Source organism: Anas platyrhynchos, chromosome 1 (genome assembly GCF_047663525.1).
Source record: "Anas platyrhynchos isolate ZD024472 breed Pekin duck chromosome 1, IASCAAS_PekinDuck_T2T, whole genome shotgun sequence".
Lineage (NCBI taxonomy): Eukaryota > Metazoa > Chordata > Aves > Anseriformes > Anatidae > Anas > Anas platyrhynchos.
Window position 1 is genome coordinate 66,014,317 of NC_092587.1, and position 20,686 is coordinate 66,035,002.

The 20,686-nt window shown below is 38.6% G+C and overlaps 2 long non-coding RNA genes across 5 annotated transcripts; one reads left to right on the plus strand and one right to left on the minus strand.

Annotated features, from left to right (window-relative positions):
- Positions 1-476: 476 nt before the first annotated feature.
- Positions 477-4,313, minus strand: LOC140002872 (uncharacterized). The gene is made up of 2 exons (XR_011810447.1): positions 4,223-4,313; positions 477-3,363 (listed from the first exon to the last, which is right to left on the minus strand). It is a non-coding gene; the product is annotated as an uncharacterized lncRNA (long non-coding RNA).
- A 1,390-nt stretch (positions 4,314-5,703) lies between these two features.
- LOC106016255 (uncharacterized) lies at positions 5,704-20,476 on the plus strand. 4 transcript variants are annotated; one of them, XR_002400867.4, is made up of 4 exons: positions 5,704-6,189; positions 12,671-12,729; positions 17,619-17,709; positions 19,861-20,476. It is a non-coding gene; the product is annotated as an uncharacterized lncRNA (long non-coding RNA). The 4 variants fall into 4 exon arrangements; XR_002400868.4 differs by lacking the exons at positions 12,671-12,729; positions 17,619-17,709 and adding an exon at positions 7,514-7,655; XR_001188826.5 differs by lacking the exon at positions 17,619-17,709.
- The last annotated feature ends 210 nt before the right edge of the window (positions 20,477-20,686 follow it).

Consider the following 20,686-nt stretch of genomic DNA (forward strand, 5'->3'; position numbering starts at 1 on the left):
GAAGACAGTCTTCTAATGATGACAAACAGCAACAGTGGGAGAGGATGAATTAGAACATTTGATGGAATATTATCAAGTGCTGAAAATAAAGCTGAGTTGAAAATCCAACATAAGACTGTTGGAAAAGGAAACATATGACCATAAATTTAATATGAAAGAGAGAAGCTGAGCAAATGCCAAATCCATAGGCCTTCTGTGATGAAAATCATGCTTCCAAGCCAAGTCAAGACAGTAAAGATGTGAGGTACATGGGAAGATCTTTGACAAACTGGAGTCCTGAACTATTCTTAAACATCCCTGGCTTTTTCTGTTTTGTTTAGAATGTCAAGAGGTAGAAGCTGATTTTTAAACCTCTGCAAAAGAGTACTTGTAAAATGTACCAAATATCAATAGTCATTTTCTAATTTAAATAATCTACTTTATAGAAAGGAGGGAATGCTTTGAAACCTCCTAGGAGATACCATGAACACATGAGATCATAATTTAAATAAATCATATATTTATTTGGAAGTAGCCATAGCAGCTGATGATGAGTCTGTTGGGGATATCTACAGATTTTGTTAATTTCCCTCTAACATGAGACTTAGATGAGCCTGCATTAGATGAAGGATGGACAAGCTTTATATTTCTACATAGGTACATGACCCTCTTATCAAAGTCTCATCCGTAGTTCCTTAGTTGACATCCACATGGGAGTTTGGGCTCAAGATTGGTTGATAGCAGGAGAGTCAGCAAGCTGTGAACGTTCCTTCTTGGACTTGCAACTTTCCAATATCACTTGGTATTTAGCTGTAGGAATTTGGATCTTCTTCCAAGACCACGAGAGAAGGGAAATTCCACACAGCTGAGAAGTGAGGTGAGGTTCTGGTGGAGGGCTGTGAGATGTTCTTATCGGTTCTTTTGTATTTATGGTATTGCTGCCGGGTTCTCTGAGTCAAACTTAAGTTAGCTTATGGCTGTATTTGCTTATGCATGCGGGTTTAAGATTGTGCATGCTGCCTAGAATGTGATTTATTTTTTTTTTAATAAAACATTAAGAATTCAAATAAATTTTGCATAACTTTCCTTGCCCTTTTGTTACAAGTAAGGAGGAGTTTAAAGTTATATTTTACTGCTCAGCAAGCTGTTTTTGGCCACCCTCAATTGTTCTGACATGCATGTAATGAAGCATCACAAATCGTGGTTACTATATCCAACTCTTCTGTTATGTGATGTTTTGCTTGCTTAAGACTATTAAACTTTTGTGATGAGTTGAACTTCAAAATGCCAGAAATATCAGAGCTTTCATAGATGAACATAAGTCTACAGACAAAGTAATGGCTTACGTTCAAGGTAACTCAATATAAAACTGGCAGAGAAGACAACACAGATTTTAGATTTTCACCTGTTTAAGAAGAAATACTTCTTCTTAGAGAAACATTTCTACTTGAATGAATTGTTCAGTGCTATTCTCTCTTACATTAAAAAAAAAAAAAAGCAAAAAAAAAAAAAAAAAGCTGAAGAATTCTGAAGAGTTTCTTTGGGTAATTCCTCTCAAGGTTTTGTAGGAATGAAGGAAATTAGGAAAAGAGGTCTATTTTTTTTCTGACAATGGTACCAAAAGTAGATGGCATTTAATTTAGTAGGAAGCTACTGCATGCACTGAAGGATAACATGCACAAGGGACAATGTAGCCCCAAAAGCACCATAAGTAATACATGTGAATTCTGTTATGCATATTTGTAGTGCTGTGTAATAAGGCAAAACTAAGTACAGTGCCTTGAAAGCTATGTGCATTAAATCTAAAGGGCTTTGTCTGGAAAAAAATTACACTTTTATTTTCTTGCTCTCTGTGAGACAGAACAGGTAGCTGGCTACTTGTTTGTCAAACATGACCAGAAATAATATGCACTGATGAGTTGCAGTAGGCTTTCTTGATGTGGAGTTAGGTTTCTAGCAGAACTGTTCTACTTCCAACAACAGCAGTGTTGGGCCTGCAGTTCGTATTTCACTTTATTTTAAGGGCATTAGTCACAAGCATGAATCTCTCTGTCTCCAAAGCACAGATGGCTAGTTACATTTATTCAGATAATTATGACAAAGGAAGATCTATATGATTTTTGCTCTTGAAAAGAAAAGATATTAAACTATTTCAGTCTGTTTAATCAATAATGGTTTTGTTTCCTGTAACTACGAAAACATAATGTGGAAATAAGTATTTATCATAGAATGTATTTAATTTTTAATTGCATTTTTGCAGTTTGATTCTACCAAGGAAGGCATTCCAAAGGCCAAAGCTTAATTATTTTCCTGTCATTTTGTTTGAGACAAGCAATAAAGCACTTCTGTCAAACACCCTCTCCCCCCATCATTTCTAATATAATCCAGTTTTGATTTCAAACATTGCAGATTGACTTGCATTTAAATAGCATTTTTCATTGAAGTCCTCAAAGCCTGTTTATTGACAGAGCAAAATCATGACTTGAATTTTAATTGTGTGTGGTTAGAGAATATAACTTTTTATTTTCTATAGCTGCAGAAAGTTGGCAAAAGTCACAAAATTGGTGAAGAGCTGAGATGGTCCCTGCTTAGTCACCTGGATGTCTAGCAGAATGCGTAGTCCAGAATTAAGTGTGGAGACTTCCCACAAATCATGTAGCTTCCTACAAAAATGCAAACACTAGCAAAAAAGAAACCATCTAATTTTTGTGTGCGTGTTACTTTACTAGACATTTGAGAAAGTTAGACTTTTTTCCCCCATTTTTATTTTGTTTACTTGTGGGTGCTCTCTTGGATTTAGATAGCTTTCTGTGAAAGAATTAAGAAAAATTTGTTTTACACAAAGGATAGAGATGTGATTTTTCTTTTGTATACTTGTCATTAGATTTGAGAAAAATGATTGAATTTCTGCTTTTCTTGAGCAGTTCCCTTAGATTTCTGGTGCCACTGTTTTTGTTAATTATTTAATGAAACAAGAAACTACAGCACAGTCCTCCTATGTACCAAGTAAGTTTTCTAACCACAGGGTAAAAGTCATACTCACTCTCTACTTTAGGTCAATAAATACCAAACAAATTATACTGAGGAGTAGGGCTTAAAGAGAAGGCAATGAATTCTCCTTATGTGTATAGGATAAGAGGGACAACATTAACTTTTCATTGTTCCTTAACCTCGTTTGGAGTAGTGTTCATTCTCCTTAAGTGTACTCTGCAAAAAACAGTGGGATGCAGGAACAGGGGTAGAAGACAACCTGTTTATAGTTGCTGTTGTGCCTTTGACATACTTGGATACAAAGCAGGCAGCTGAAGTGCTTTCGGAGGAGCACAGAAGATCTCACGTTGAGAACTTGATTTCAACAGGATTAGGCAACAACTGGGGAAAGATCTGTAAAGACATAAATTAGAGTTGCTATCTTGCCGCCTCTTTTTTTATTATTATTATTATTATTTATTTATTTTTGATAGAGGTGGATGGACACAGTTGTAAGGTGAATTACTCAAAGTTCATTTGGCAAACTAACAATAGTTAATACCAATGTCAGAAAGAGGAACCAAGGTAACTCTACAGTGCCATTCTTTAGCTACTGTCACCTTTTAAAGACAGTACTGCACTCAAAAATGAAGCCTTTCCTTGTAGTACATTAAGATATTTATTGTCAAAACATGTAAACATGAGGTTTTCACAGGGAATATACATCTCTATCACTTTTCACAAAGTGCTGTGAATAGATTAGAGTATGCAAAGCCGGGCTCCCACACTGCACGTCTCTGTGTCACAAGGTGGCAGTGCAGAGTAGGTTTGCATTGGGCTGGTGCAGGTACCTCCCTTGGTGTTGGATGGAGGGCAATTTTTTTCCTAAAGCAGCTAGTGATTTCAGCGTCCCTTCAGATGCTAGGTTTTCTTCAAAATCAGTCTTGAAATTTTAAAAACTTCAAAACTGCCTACAGTTACAGCATGAGGTTATATTTTCTTGAAATGATAACCTTTTATAACCTATATTTTCTTGTGGAAATCTATTTAAAATATTGCCATAGACAGTATTTTGTGTATATGTCAAAGATAGGCGGGAAAAAAACAGTAGAAATTGAGCAGTAATGGTAGTTGAAAATCTGGCCAATATCACCACAGTGTAGGCAAATATGTCCCTAGATCAATTTACTCCTTCAGAGTTGATAACTGAATGTCTTAATTTCTGTGAGACTGATTTATCATCTTGGGCTGACATTACAATAATGGGATTTACCATCAATGGATTCAGGCAGTAGAAGATCAAGAGACACGGGGAAGTTGGAGAAAGTCATATAGCTGAATCTCCTCAAGGGAATGGAGATCAGATCACCTTTAGAAGATGACAAACAAGAATCGCTGAAGCAAAGTACATAATAGAAATAGCAGTTTTTACTTGCTAAATCATTGGGTTCCTGTGTGCAAGGTAACAGAAGCCTGGCTGGAAAATCCCAACCCTCCCTCAAACAAAGGAGGGACAGAGAAGGTTTTTCTCTTTGCTGCAGACATTGCTCTGTCACAAGCACTCAAAACAACAGGATGGAAAAAAAAATCTAGCCCACTAAAATTAAGATTGGTGGACGTAGTTAAGGACCATTTTGCCAGACTGCTAATGCTAGGCAATTGCACCAGCTGATTTTCCTGAGCTCAAAGGTGATGTCCTCTAACAGCACGTTCATGTTCAAACTTGTGTCTCCTTTCTCTGCCCTAGCTCCCTGCTCTGCCTCCTCTTCTCTCCTCTCTCCCCCAGCTATTGCAGAGAAGCATGGCAGAGTCTGCTTGTAATCTGGGCCAGTATTGTTGTAAATGATACTGTCAATTTGCTAATTTGTGACATTTACAATGCTGAAGAGCTGCACTCTTGGGCACATATTGACATTTAATTAGCAAAATTAATGTGTTGGCTAGATCTAAATATCAATTTATTAGGGCGATATGTGGGTAATCTGTCATGTAATGTATGTTCCATACTGTATTGAAGAAAAAAAAAAAAACAAGCAACACTTCAAAAATGGGGGAGCTACCATATGGCCAGCTACTGTAGCGTAACAGAATAAAAAGTATAGTTAATGTTTTCAAGCAAGAACGTGTCAGAGAATCCATTTAAATATTCACAGATCACACTGTAATCACCAGTATCTGTTTACAGATACTTTATATGGTTTTCCCCTTCCCACATTCCTCTACTCAATGATATTTTGCACACTGGTTCCCAAGTCCAAAGGCTTTAGAATGGCTCAGCTCTAACAAAATAAAACTATTTAGGAGTGTTAAATAAAGCTTGACAAATCACTGTGGCTATTTGCTGTACACCCAGTTGAGCTCATCAGTTCAACATGTGTCCAAGTTATTTTCACTAAATAAGGGCAAAATTCTCCACTCTGTTCGGCACTGTGTTTAGTGCATGTCCTGACAACAGTGGAAGCCCTCTGTATGTTGCAGCCATAGACTGTGCAGCTGATGTTTCACTAATTGAACTGGAGACATTTACAATGGGGGAGAAGTGTCACCTACCAAGGACAGCCAGCACGTTGGCCTGTGCTGGGCAATGTAGCCAGGAGATGAGGTGCTCAAGCTGAGTGAGAGGGACAGGGAAGTGGAAAGCTATAGCAAAGCACAAGTGCGATGACTTAGGCTAAATGGCTGATGAACAGCTTTTCTGTGATTGTAAATAAAAGAGTAATTTTGCTCAATAGTGGGCCTACTTAAGCAAAGCAAACTTGCTTGAGTGCTGCTCTGTAGGGGTCAGATCATTTAGAAAATGCAATGTTGGTGAGAATTGAGGACATCATTGTGTTGAGTACCAGCACTCAGAAAACTGAGCTGAAACTACAGATTTTAGGTAGCTACAGATTCCACTAATCATCTCCACCAACAACCTTATGCCATGGTTGTTTTTGTTAATGTTGCAGAGCAACAGAATAATTCAATTCAAGTGAGAACCCAGAAGTCGTCTTGCTTATCTGAACTACAGCTGCATCTGCAAAACTGGACTGGAAATCTGCAGAGGACGTGCTCTTCATTAGATTTCTAATGTTTCCCTTTTCTAGTCAGGCTGGACTGATGAGAGCATCCTGCCCTTGTCCCTGGTTCCAGCCAGAGCCAAAAAGTGAGATGCATGTGAAAATGAAAGGGGTATGTGGAGCAATAATAAAGTCCCTCTTACCATATCTGAAAAATGTCATCTTGGATTTCATGAAAGAGGTGAGAAAAATGATCAGTCTATTCTGAATGTATCTGCTTAGGTTCAGCATTTCCTAGGATCTTGTTAAATGTTAATGTTTATACTTTCTTTGGCAGCAGATGTCTTCTCTTTCTAGTTGCAATGTCTGTTGCATCAGTAAACATAATGCGGATTACAAACAGACACGTGGGATTAGGACAGCAAGAGTGCTGTTGAATACCAAATACTGTTTGGAAGGGGTCTGGCCAGGGTATAAATTGTCAACATACCTTCCTAGAGGCCATCTAGCCCATGGAGAAATTTGTAATGATCAAGATGATCTATATGCAGAGAGTTAATCTAATGTATGTATGTTACTTATAACTAACTGGGCAACTTGAGGTGAGACAGGGTTTAAAGACATTATGTTTTGACACACTACTAGTCCTATATGTCAGAGTTGAGCAAACCAGCTCTGTGTGATGTAAATTGGCATCTTGAATTGCTAAAATAAGTAGAGACCTTGAATGACGTTGTGTCTAAATTATATATATATATATATATTTTTTTTTCATTCTTTGCATCTGAGTGGCTTATACAATCAGTGGTTGAAACATTTCCCTTTTTTGATTCCATTTTGTCATTTTACAAAGCTCACCTGCTGTCCACTTACTTTTTCCATCTGCCTGGTTATTCTACTTGGAAAATACTTCCTCTTTCTTTGAGATAAAGGCAAGTCCCTTTGTCTCCCTCACAAAACTCAGAGAACAAAGTCTTCTCTTCCCTGAGCCATTGTGGTTTGATCAGCTGTGGTTTCATCAGGCACATCATCCACCAGCAACTTTGCATGTAAAAGGCATGCTTATACTCCCTCAATCTTTAATACATTTTGTTTGAGTTGAGAAATCCACTTAACAGGAAATGGCTGGCACAGAAATAAGGGAAGGGCAAGAAGAGTATTTCGTTTATAAACATTTGTAAAGTAAATCTATTCTCCTGACTAAATAAACCTGACAGCTTATGCAAATATTGTTGTGGTTTTTGTTTGTTTGTTTGTTTGTTTTTTCCTCAGCTCCAGGGACCAAATTGAACTAAGGGTTGTCACCCGCAACACCTTTTATTAGCAGCCCAGTTTGAAGAAGTAAATTCACACTGTGGTATAAATTTTAGTAATAAATTTGCTCACACTGGTTTTGATCATAAGATTTATCAAAACCAAAATCATATGCAAGGTACAGAAAACATACTGTTATATGCATTTATTTTTGGCAAGAAGTGTTTTATTATACACATGGCGAAACAAATTAAAATAAGTGGCAACTGATGTCTTTATCCTATGCTGTCATTATTTTTATATTTCCGCAGCCACTGTAGGCATGCTGGAGATCTGTAATGAAGGTCTGCTGCAACTGAAATCCTGAAGATTAACTGGGATATTAGTGTAAAATCAAACTGACATTGATTAGTAACTGCAGCATCTGGAGTAAGTTGGACTCAGAGCAAGCAGGTTTGTTTGGTATTCTCCCAGTGTTACAAGTGCCAGTATGCATTTTTCAGTCCTGTAGAGAAAGAAATGCCTTGATGAAGTCAGAGAGTTTGTCTTTAGGAAGCTTTGGGCCAGAAAGCTGAATTTGAATGATTTCTGCCTAATTTGAATCTGGCTATTTAAATACAAAAAATCCAGCTGCACTACTGCAGCTTGCTCTGTAACACTTGGCCTGCTGCTTTTAGCAGCATTTTACAATATTTGGTTCTCCCTTTAAAGTTTCTCAAAACACTTCTGGATAGAACAGAATGTGCATATAGAATGCATTAATGCACCAAATTCTATTTCAAATGTATATAGCGCAACTGCTGCACAAATGATGTTGTTGACGCTAAACAATGCCAGGCAGAGTGACTCCCAGCGAGTCCCCTTGCAGCATTTTTGATTCTGTATTGGGGACAACTCCCCAGGTACCTTGCTATGTCATGTTTGTCAGAATCTCTAAGAAGTGCAGCTACTAACAGTAAAGATTAGTTCTTACAAAACACAGTTTGAATCTGCACATACCACATCCAACAAAACCTACTAGAACCTTTTAAAGCCTTTTTTTTTTTTTTTTTTTTTTTTTTTTTTTTCATGGAGAGCTACAAAAACAAAAGCCATCTGCAGTGTTGGGGTTAGACCTGAAAGCAGCCCCAGACTGGCTCACATCCTCCTGTGGAAGGTAAGGCTCACGTGCAGCATACAAACCAGTCCTTAGGCACCAAGTCCTCCACTCAGTACCACATGCTGCACAGAGCCTAATGCATCAGTAAGAGTAACATTTGTGGTTCTTAATTTGTGAGCCAAGAGCTCCACTTCCCAGAAATGCTATGCAATCACTATGGGGATGAAACAAATGAGATTACTTCACTGGCATCGGTTGGTATACCCACAGCATATACTGTTAGATTTCTCTCTATAGAAGAAAGTCAGTCCACAGCTATTTGTGGTCTTTAGAGGGGGAAACTGGGAATTATATATTATATGTTGTTTTCTATTGGTTTTGTTTTAAGGCCAAGAGCGGCCATTATAATAATTTAATTAGATCTTCTGCACAATTCAAGCCAAAGAATACGGCCACTAATAGTGGCATCAAACTGAGCTTCTGGTTGGGTTGTGTTTTAGAAAGACATCCAGAAAGAATGATATGTTTTTGGTAATGGCTTGCCATCTGGAACTGGGAGGACAGCACAGACAGCATGTGTTAGTGGGGAATAGATTAAAGGAATAGTTTAAACTACTTTTTTTTTTTTTTTAATTCTGAACTTTGAAATATATTTAGACTTAGGCAAGTAATTGTTTTAGAAATGAGCTGAGTGCTGCATTTATAAATAAAATGATTTTGGGGTGATGTGGATCTAGGGAGGCCTGTTTTACAGAGGTGCCTTTCAAAGGGTGTGTCTATGTGATTCTCTAATGTCTGATCGGGTATGAGCAGGGGCTATATGCCATGGCAGGAACAGTAATAGTGCTGGTCCTCTACTTGGTTTCTTATCTATATATCTATTTATTTATCTATCTATTTATATGTACCTCTTACTTGCTTGTCTCTCTCCCCAATATGACTACATACCCAAAACTTTGGGGGGGGGAGGAAGGAGGGCAAGAAGTACTATAGGTGGACATATTTGCTTGCAACTGCTATTGCATTCTCACTCTTTTACACGTATTCAGAGTGATAAACGGTATTGAAGAAATAAATGCTATAGACTTAGTAAGATTAGCTCCAAGTATTCAGTGACCAGTAATGTATGTGACCACCAAGAACTAGGGTAAAACTCAGGATTTGATTTTTATTTAAATTTAGGAAAAGAGCACAATTTTCTAGCTAGGCTTTGAGCTTCAATGGGTGGTATATTTCCCTCTTAATTCCAAAACCACAAATGTTAAATTACTTGGTTAAAAATGGAGATCCTTCTGACTCATATTGCTGTAGCTTTAAGAAAAAATTCTAAAATAATGTGTGAGCTGGCAACAGTCCACTTTAGGACATAAAATGAGAAAGGATTTACTGTCCAATATGTTACAGTAGTCTCAAAACATTAATTTTCACCTTTGGAAAAAGACTTGAGCTTTCATGTTTCATCAGGTATTGAAAAAATTCAGAGGAGAGGGACATCAAAGAGCATATTAGTGCCACAGTTCAGGTAAATCAGCATATTTGTTGATCTCTTGTTTAGTGATTCTGCTTGTAAACAGTTCACAAGAGCTCTTTTATGCACCTTTCTAGCAGGTGCATCCCTTTCTTGTTTAATGGATTCAAGGCAGATTGTGGTTGAGCAGCCTTGCATTTCTAAGTTTTTTTTTGATTTGTGAGGACTTCAATGAACTGCACCTAGCAGGAACACAGTCAGCTGTAACATGTGGCTGTTCAGGGATTCCATTATTCCTCAGGGAGTCTGTGGCATTCTTGCTGTGGACCATGTTTGAAGCCTGAGTGAACCCTCATGTTTGTAGCTGCTGAGTTAAAGAAGTTTCTGCTGATTGATAGCAAGGAGAATTGGTAAGCATCTTCTGTATCTGAAGCTGAAAAGAGCAATACCATTACCACCCTAACTGTGCAAAGTTAGTAGCTCTGAATTGACTGATTTGCAGAAAAATTCATTTCTTCCTTTCTTGTACTTTCTATAAAATAGTACAAGTAAGTGCATGGACCATAAAATGGAATTATTCACAGGGTTACTATTTTGTCATGGTTGGTTACTGGGAAGGAAAAATTGCAATGAACTTGCCTTTTTGTTAGTTTTGTTATTGTTGTTGGCTTTTGGTTTTAAGTCTCTAGTTAGAGGTTTTACAATTTTCTTGTAAAATAACTTGCATGTAGATTCATAATATTTAACTCTGAGTGTGAAAGATTCTTAATCCAACAGAATGACTGCTGCAGCTGCATTCCCCTTCCCTGAGAGGGCGTGGGGTTAACTTGTTAGTGCCAATTCAGCTTGTCACTTGAAGGCATTTTGCAAAATTGGTTATTCTCTTAATATCCTCAGCACACATGATGTAAATGCCCTGGACAATTTAATATATTGATTCGTCATTCTGCTGAGCTCTATTGTCTTCTGGAAATTTTTGATAGTACAACCTGGGCATGTATTGAAAGAAAACTTAATTGACTTTATACAATTTCTAGCACAGGCAGTGAAATACAGGCAAGCAACCTATTATTAGTGCATTCTACCCAAGCATCAGAGTCCTAAGATATGGGAACGTGTGTACTGTTAAATTAGTATCGACAGAGTTCTTGCCCCAGCCCTCCCAGTGCTCCTTGATTACTTACTTTCTTCCTGGCTCTGTTTTGGACTGTTCCACTTAGTTCTGTTGCAGATAACTCAGTGGTGCAGTGGGCTCATCCTGCACAGTGTGGATGGAAGTCAGAAAGTGCTTTTGTCTTTGTTCATACTATATTTAGCTGTTTATTTATAGCCAGTGTCCCAAGAATTGACTCTAGGTAACTATTAGGATGGAGCTAAATTCCCTGCTGATTGCTACAGCTTCCCTAAAGAAGCTAGCACAAAACAAACAAACAAACTAACAAAAAACAGTGGTACAATAGCATCAAAACCAAACAAAAACAGTTCTGTGTTCTTAAAAAGAAAAAGAAAGTAGAAAAGTAAGAATCTCTGTAAAAGTGCTGGTTCATGACACCTTTTTAGAAAATATGAATTAATTGCTTTTGTGGCATGTGTATTAAAAATGTGTCCTGAATTATTAAGAAATTCGCATGACCCAGTTAACCCAAATTCACTTTACAATTGGATGGATTCATAGAACAGTGCTAAATTTAAAATCTAACTCTGCTTCTCGGTTTGTTTGTTTGTCTCTAAATAGCCCTTCAGTGAAGGAAACTGCAATTAATCTGTTAAACTTTGATTTTTTTTTATGAGGTTAGTTTGCTGCTTGTAATCCTAAAGTCATATTAACCTATAATCTTTCAATATTAAAATGCTGTTTTATTTAAATAGGTCTATAGGAAAGTAAGTACCTGGCAGTCACAAAGAAATTTGCTTAGAAGTGGGTTTCTTCCTGATGTGTTTCCCAGCAAGAAGCAACTTCTCTTATTTCTCAACTGTATCGTTGTCACTATGTTAACAAATTAAAAAAAGTGAATACTTAGCTGCTAGGCTTCATTAGAAGGTCAACCAATGTGATATGCTTCTATTTTTGGCATAAAATGTTTTTGTTTTTGTTTTTTTGTTTTTTTTTTTTTTTTTTTTTTTCACATTGAAAAGCAAGCTTAGGTAGTCTTCAATGCTAGCTAAATTGAGGATCATAAGCCTCAAATGCTAGCCAAACTGGGGGTTGTGAGCTTTGGTCAGGGTCCGATGCACAGTGTATGAATACTGTATGGAGATTGAGACATTGAGATTGGGAAAGTGGCCAGTGATTGCTGGATACAGCAAACAGGATCTTTTAACTCACTACCCAATGCAGTCCCTTGTGGAGTGAGGGGTTTTGGAATCTCTGTCCTTGGGCTACGGGGGATTCCGTGAGCTCCTTGTGCTCATGCACTGGATGCAGGCATGCCCTGCAATAGTAATCTTCATGTGTATGTAGCTGCAGCCTGGCTCATGCAGCCAAACCAGTACACTGAGGCAACAGCCCTGAAAGCTTTCTTCCTGCAGGGTTTATGTGGAAGGTTTTGCTTGTTGTAAATCTGCTGGTTTTGTAACATCAGAGACAAAATCAGTTTATGAATAGCATGCAAATTATGTCATACAAAAGTGACTGGTAACCAGATGATTCACTGGAAATGGATTTGTAGTTTTAGTGTTTGTCTATTTTTTCTTCCAGCTGAGCTGAGAAAGGGTTTATTGTAGGAGTCTGAGAATTGCTCACATCTGAGAGGTTTTGGATCATGTCTGCTATTCCTAAGTACATGACAGCACTGGAACAGGAGATCAGGCATTCCACCTCCCAAGAGCTGTTCATATTTCTGTTACTGCCTCCCTGTAGTTGTGGCCCACTCATTTAACGTCATTTTTCCCTATGATTAGAGCAAGAATGAACATTACTGGCTGCAGACTCACTGGAGAAAAGGAGGGAAGGAGAAAAGGTAGGTAATTTTTCTGTTTACCATTTCTCAGCCACACTGCTGGAAATGTAGAGAAGTCCAGCTAAAGATCTGCTTTCTGCTGCTCCTCACCTTAGAGAAGATGGGGTTATGCATAGGCTTTTATGCAAGTCTCTCCCAGTGGCAACTCCCCATGTAGCTCCACTGCTCCCCTAGTCCTATGCTGTCCTGATAATCTTCAGTGCCAGAACAGAGCAGTGATCTCTTCCTAGCTGCAGTTTTCTGCCGCCTTCTTGCTCTGGTTAGTGCCACTTTAGGTGGTGGCATGTGACTTGTTCAGTTTGGAAACCAGAGATTCCTGAAGAGTGGCAGAGCAAGCTGAAGGAAGGAAAATAAAGTTAAGTTCTCTCTAGCACTGATGACATTACTTAACAGCAGTCCTGTGGGTACAGCCTGTGTATCCACTATGAGCTGTTGCAACAGATCAATCTCTTCTGCGTTCCAGTGAACACTGAACATTGCTATCACAGGTTAACAGCTGTAGTGGAGCTGGATACTGAGACTTAAGAACAGTTGAGGTCAAAGCTTTTGCCCTTCTTGATTATCTCTCTCATTCACATGCTCCCTTATCACTGTTGTGTTCACTAGGTCTCATTTTTTGTTCTGTATGGGGAGAATGTTGTTGATCTGGGAAGGCTGGACAAAAAGTCATGTTGCTTCACACTGTGCTGTTGCTTGCAGGTGTCAGTCTTAGCTGCTACTGGCCAACACCCCTGGGTCTCCCCCAGCATTCATATCCACTCAGCTCTTTGATGTCCCAGATCTTCCCCCACTTCTATGATCTTTCCTCCAGCTGGAATCTTCACCTTCCTATTTCCAGGCCCATTTCTTCTTTCCAACGCCACTGTTTCTCTGTGCAGCATCTCTTGTTGGTCTCCTTTCTGAAACCATAACCCCCTGATTTTGCCAACACTAATAGTATATGTGAAGAAGCATAACGTGTGATCAGCCTTCTAATTGGTGCTCCTGTCTTATGTCTCTTCCTTAATTGAAAGACATTCTACTTTTGTTTAGTCCAGGTGTCTTCAAAATTTACAGCCTGACTACTTCTATTGCAACTAGCAAATAGCAGGCTTCTGCTGGAGAGTTCAAAAGTTCATTTTTGGATGTTCACCCACCTACCCACCCATATAGACCCAACTGTTTGCTGCCTGCTAGCTTAAATTTTGAATGCTTTTAAAAAAACAAACCAAAACAAACAAACAAAAAAACCTATGACAACTATTCACTTAGTTCTGTATCCTTACCTCCTCATAAATTAAGTAAAGGTAAGGGAAAGTGAACCTTCAAAGTTTGTGAAGGTGTACAGGGAGAATGATGGATAGATCACAGATTCTTCATTAATGTTACCCAGGCTGGCATGTGCACATTACATCAAACAATGCAATGAACTGCAGAGAAATTCCCTTCCTCCACATCACAACTGACATGTCCTAGCTAACATCTGCATATTTTAGAGAGATGGTAGTAAATGTAAAGAACCCAAATTGGTAACAGTTTTCATTTAGTATCAGCTATCTGGAGCTGGTTTTCACTTTCTGCACTTTGGATTTTTCCCATTGTGTCCATGACGATTGAACCCTCTAATATGAAAAAAGTTTCCTCTGTCAGTTCGATTTGGCAGCTGCAGCCTGTTTTAGTAATGTACATTGTCAGAATGCTCAGGTATTTTATTTCTGCTGTGGAGGAAAGTGTGGCATGAGTGAGAAATTGAATCAGAAAAATAATTTATTTCTTCTTTACTCTTGCTAGGTTGGTGGTTTGTTCAGATTTTTTTTTGTTCTGTTGGTGAAAAAAGCACGCATTCCAGAAATGATATCAATGTTTGTAGGGCTTAGGCTGGCTTCTGGCAGTGACTGCAGTGAAAGAAGTAATGCTTCTGAAGGAAGAGGAAAACCCACAGAACGAACCATATATAAAACCTTAGTTACTACTGTTGTAAGCCACTGACGTATTTAGCTGCTGAATCTGAAATTAAATATGAGTGGCATGCTACATGAGGAACAGAGAACTATACCATTATCTCTTAACCATAATTGTAATTTACACACAAACAATTGGCTTTAATGTGGTGATGTGGTAAAACACAACTTCATTTTTGGCTTAGCCTGTGGATAGCTTATGCTGACTTATATGTCACCAAGGTGGCTCAGCAACGATCGCTCTGTATTAATGTCAATCACATTTTTTAGGCCAGAGGTTGTTTTGCATAGAGAGGTATTCTGCAGTTTTCCACCTCTGGTTATGTAACTGGTCAGTCTTACAAAGACTGGTAATAATCTTTCCATCTCATTTTAAAGTACTTCTTTTCTTTCAGCAAAGGCTACAACCAAACCCTATGGGTTTGGCTGCTTGCTCTGACCTTTTGTATTTCTTCAGATAGGCAAGAGATGAAAATATATGCCTTATTTCCAGCACTTCTGTATGAAATACATTACAAATCCTTTCTTTGACTTCAGTGTCATTGCAGTAGTAGAGATCCTATGGGGACATTCATGGAAATGCTCCATTGTGCTCTGGGCAGATGGTATGGGTGTATGTAGGAAAAACTAGTTCCTGTCCCTGTTTAGCACCTGCTGCACCCTGAGAATAATGGCTTCTTTTGAAGTAATTGGAAGGAATGACTTTATCAACCAGCTTTTTGAATTGCATTTTGCTCCTCATAAACTCCTGTCAGAGAACATGCAGAGTAAGTAATTAGAATCTCTGCTTTGTAGCATGTTCCTTAAAGATGCTTTTATAATTAAGATGACACATGGTGATTTGTGGCAATTAGTGTGTATAAGAGGCCATAGATATTCCACTGACCTTCAAAACATAGTTCTAGCATGAAAGAAAGAAAGAAAAACAAAACAAAACAAAACAAAAATAAACACTGAAATTTTCTCAGTTTGGGCAGTCAGGACCAGCAATTAGCACTGCAGGAGGTGTTGTTTTTTAATTCAGGGTAACAGCAATGGCCTGATCTTTAATGACAATGAGTGTTTGTGAGAATTCATGTTTCTGAAGCATTTTGACTACATGCATGCCATAGGTACTTAAGAAGATAGGAATATCTGAAATTCAGAACATTCAGGCAGTTCCTCAGCCAAGAGTAGGGCTGGATTGTGAATGCCCATGTTTCTCAGACTCTCTGCATTAGTTTCAGAGAACTTTGGATCAATCTTTTCCACACCATTTTGACACAGATGTTGTTCTATCCAGCAGCATTGCACAGCCTACTCTACCTAGATGTGTCTCCTTCTGTGACAATCCATATGCATAGGTGACTTAGAGAATAATCAGGTTCCTTGATGGTAGCTTGCTATATTAGAGTGCACTTTTAACTGCTGCTACAGTGATGGTCAAACTGCAAATTTCTTAACCAGTTTTTTACTGGGAGCTTACTTCTGCAGGTGCCATTATTGCCATGTGTTTTGATCCTCATTCCTTTCTTACCTGGCAGAGTTGAGGGAGTGAGGAGGGGGGGGGAAGATACAGTGAAGTTTGCAATGATAGTACAATAAATGTGATATATTTTGTATTCCTTACTATGCAACCTGCTTTGTATAGACGGAAACAGTAGTCTTGCCTATATTACACATTTATTTTAGAGCATATACACAAAATATCTGCTTTGAAATTCTAAGGAAGAATGGTAGATCTTATCCTTGTTTTAAACAAAGTAGCAGTAGTAGTCCCCATCCAAAGAACAATTTGACAGTTGTCCTGATAGTTATGCTGGTAGTAATGGAAATTGTGGCAAGTCTCAGAATAAAATCTGGGAGCCTGTGACCATAACTTGGTTTTCTGCATAAGGCAAGATCATGTATCTTAGCTCTTTCAGCCTGGCATCGCTTGCGTTATATATTTTGCAGAAAATTCTGGAGAAAGTCAAATGGTGTGGCAGGTTTGGCTATAGTGGGAATCTGAATTAAATGCTAATAAGTAGGATAGCATAATATTTTCATCTTAGTATGTTCTATATTTTTTGAAAATTTGGGTAAGTGATCAACATAAACCCATCAGTGAAGTACTGAGACTTCATCACAGCAGCAGCTGTTTTATTTGAATTGATTCCCAGCTTCCACACTAGGCAGCTTATTTCTGTCCAGTTTACATGGGATATCTCCTGGTAGAAGCACGTTTTATGGGATTCACACTGCGTTTTCAAGCACATTTTAGGCTGAAGAGCTGCTTGTGTGGAGAAACTAGTACTTCATCAATGACTCTGTAAATCTCCTCTGGACATTTCTTACTCTCAGTTCAGTGGTCTTGCTGCTAAGTGCCAACAGGCAGCAGTAAAGACAGCTTGAAAGTGTATTAGCTCCTTGAATACTTTATTGATTCTACAGGGACACCAACCACCAGGCTCTGTTGTGGCTCCTTTCAGTTCATCCTTGTTTTTTGCACAAGTGTTCAGCTTAGAGAAGACGCTCCTTTCTCTCCATTGTTCATATTAACAGGATGCTGTGAACACATTTTGGGATGCTTGGGTCAGGAGCTTTAGTTCAAACTTGTTATGAAACAAATTCTAAACTCCGTTATGCAATCTTTATTTATTTATTTATTTATGAAAGTGGTACTGCTCTGAGCCAGTAGTTAAAGATAGCTTATTTGGGATGCCTTCAAGTTTGTCAGTTTACAGGCTTATCAGCTACTTTAGTATTTACTTCTGTTGGATATATATCTAAATGCTACTGTAAAAAAGAAATAAATGTCAAACAGCTCCTATTTAATTTTGCTTGGATGGTTTCCACCCTTGACTGTATCACAGAGCTGATTCAGTTGAGGAGGGTTACCTAAGATTCATTTTGAAAGCTTTATGGAAATCAGACTTTGGAAGCATTTCCCCTGGTGAGATAAATATACCACTTATACTGCTTTTGCAGAAACAACATTTGGTCTAACAGACCTCTTTTTGTCTGCTGGAGAAAAACAGTCTTGGAGCTGCAGCACCAGAGGAAGTGATAAACTAAGAAGGTCAGCAAAGTAAGCTGTTGTCTTGAATGTTGCTTTGGTACCTGAGAAGAAGATGAGGGTGTGCAGAGGACAGGAGGCAGGAATAGGGTAGGAGGCAGAAGAGGGTGAAAGGTGTGAAGGAGAAGACAACCCCTTTAAGAAGTACAGGCTGAGGCATGATCTTGCTGAAACCTATGGCTCTGTATACAAGGACCCTATGTGCAGTCGTATCTCCTGCTGAGTGGAGAGGCCTACCTCCACCTGAGCTGTTTCTGAACAATGAACGCCTGGTGTCAGCAGTAAGCTATGAAGCACTGGCTCCACTTGTGTTTGACATCCAGGTTAACACATGGTCATTTCATTGTGAAACTGCTCCTTGTCCAGACAACAATGAATTATGACCAATAATATACATTTTTTGCTCCTTTTTGCCAGGACTGGGTCATTTGTTACTGCTGCTGCCAGTTGTGCAGACATCTTCCTGGCAGCTAAGCGTCTCAGAAACTTTGCCCAGATTTCCAGCCATTTTGTAGAAGAAACATGGTTTTACTTTAACTTTGCAGTGTTTTCCTTTCAAATGAGGATGTAATTTAAAAGCACAACCAGTAGCTTTCCAGTCTTTACAGCTGTGAATACCAGACTGGTATTGGGCTAAGTTAGTGTTCCTGGTACCATTGCCCAGCTCAAGGCTTTGAAATCAAGGGCTGTATTAAGAACTGAAAAGATATTTTAGAAGACATTGGAGGATGTAACATTTCAGGACTGATTAAATAGAAAATATACTGCAAAAGCTAAAGGAGTACAAGATAGGAAAGCTTCTAATCAGGTGGAAATAAAGGAGATACAAAAGTTCACATAGTTCAGACAGTCCATATGTGTGCTTTCTTACTTATGAGTTTGGTTTTAACAATTCCTTATTATGGGTTTAGCCTTAATCTTTAGCTTTCCTTTTGAGACCCTATTTCTGGTCTGAACTGCTTCAAATCTGCACTCAAATCAAAGAGGAGGACAATGTGCACTCTGCTTTTACACAAGCCTTCTCTTTGGTTAATCATTTCTGTGTAAGGGGAGAGGGGAAAAGCAGATTTGTTTTGTGTTTTCATGGACACCACATTCATAAAATAAGACTTAACTATTTAGGACTCTGTGGTGGAAGCACTTAGACTTTAACTCCAGTAATGCTTCATTAAGGGTAAAGAAATCAACATTCAGTTTAATGGAGAAATCTTATTCTCTCTGTGCTTTGATTACTTATTTCTAAAAGAGGCATATTAGTAGTTTCTATCACACTGGGAAGCACTAAAGTAGTGCCCAACAGTTCATGGCACCCAGATGCCTCAAGCATGGGAGCAACAAAAACACCAATGACAGTAGGCTAGAGTTAATGCTGAGAATAGTCAGCTTTTTGGCTCTGCTCCCACTCTGTGTTTGTTGGAATATATTGTATGGTGCTGCACCCAGCCTAGTCCTTTTCTGGGACAAGGTTAATTGTGAAGATACTACAGACCACGTCTGGCTTGTATGTAATTACATGCTGACTTGGAAAGAAAAGATTGGATTTCTCCTTAAAGGGAATCCTCAGTTGTAGGAGCACAGAAATAAACCTGCTGCTATTCAGGCTGAAATTATAGCTGCCATATGTTAGAAAGGAAACCTATCTTCTCTCCACAGTGGCTGGGAAAAGGAGTGGGAATTCTCTTAGATCAGGGCTGTTCTTCTCAACCACCTGGCAGAGGTGATGACTAAGACAAAATTGCCTGAGAACAGTGAAGAGAGGACTGAGGTGGCCTTGAAGTGTGGGCCTTCACATAGTGGGATGAAGCTGAAGAAAAGGAGAACATAGACTGGCTGTCAAGAAACAGATTTCAAACAAACTGTGGAAATATTTCTTGCTTGAGAAAATTAATGATGGAGCTTGCTGCTCCCTGTTTTATGGAGGCAGGAAATTGGTGTCGTCTATGGATATGAGTCAGGGGTAGTTTATTTGCTCAACAATATTTCATTAGCCTGTGCTTAAAAAGTAAAAAATGTAGGTTTTATATAACTTCTGCCTCCTCCTCCTATAGATGTTATTTCAGAAATGCCCAGAGTCTAGGGTGCAAGGGGAATAAAAATGATCTTAAATGAATAAAAATGACCTTAAATGACTATTTTACATCAATATTTCCATAGGTGTTATGAAGGTCATTGGAAGTCATATGGCTCCTGAGGCAGGATTGCTGACTGAGCACTTGCCCCTCCATATCCATATCCCTCAACCTGTCTTACATGCGCAGTGGAGCAAATTTGAGGGGAGGAATGGAGGAAGATGCTGCTTTTTCTGGCCTGGGATGACTACTGCCTGTGTGCTAAGTTTTCTCCTTCTGCACAGCAGCTGGAATGGCTTCTGGTTTTCTTTCATCCCTGCCCAGCTGGGATTCTTCAGCATCACCCATGGGATGGTATGAGTGTATTTACCACACAAGCATAGAACCACAGAGAATTTTCCCTCTTTAGCTTGACTTGAGCTGTTGAGGCATGAGAGATTTGCTGGAGAACATTTGGCTATATGTTTTCCTCTTAGTGTTTCTTTAACAACTTGAGAATGACCCAGTGTCAGGACGCACAGGGACAGAAGTTATTCTATATCCTCTGGGCTGCAATGTTAGTGTTGAATTAACAAAGTTTGGCTTTGTGCATAACTACATAGAGCAATTACATGCTTCTACCTCTGCATGATTCCTCCATCTGTTGTAACTGCCACAGTTTATAAATAAATAAATAAATAAAGGCTTATATTGCTGTGAAACTCTTCTTTGATACAGATATAGATTGAGCATTGGAGAGCTTCTGTAAAAAGCTGTTTGTGGTTTTTATTATTATTATTATTATTTTTTCCAAACCACAGCCTAGCTGACTTCCCAGTAATTCCTTTTTTTTTTTTTTTCCCAAAAACTATTAAAAATACTACAAATACAAAGGTACTTCAATCTTCATGAAAACGATGTATATGAAAAAA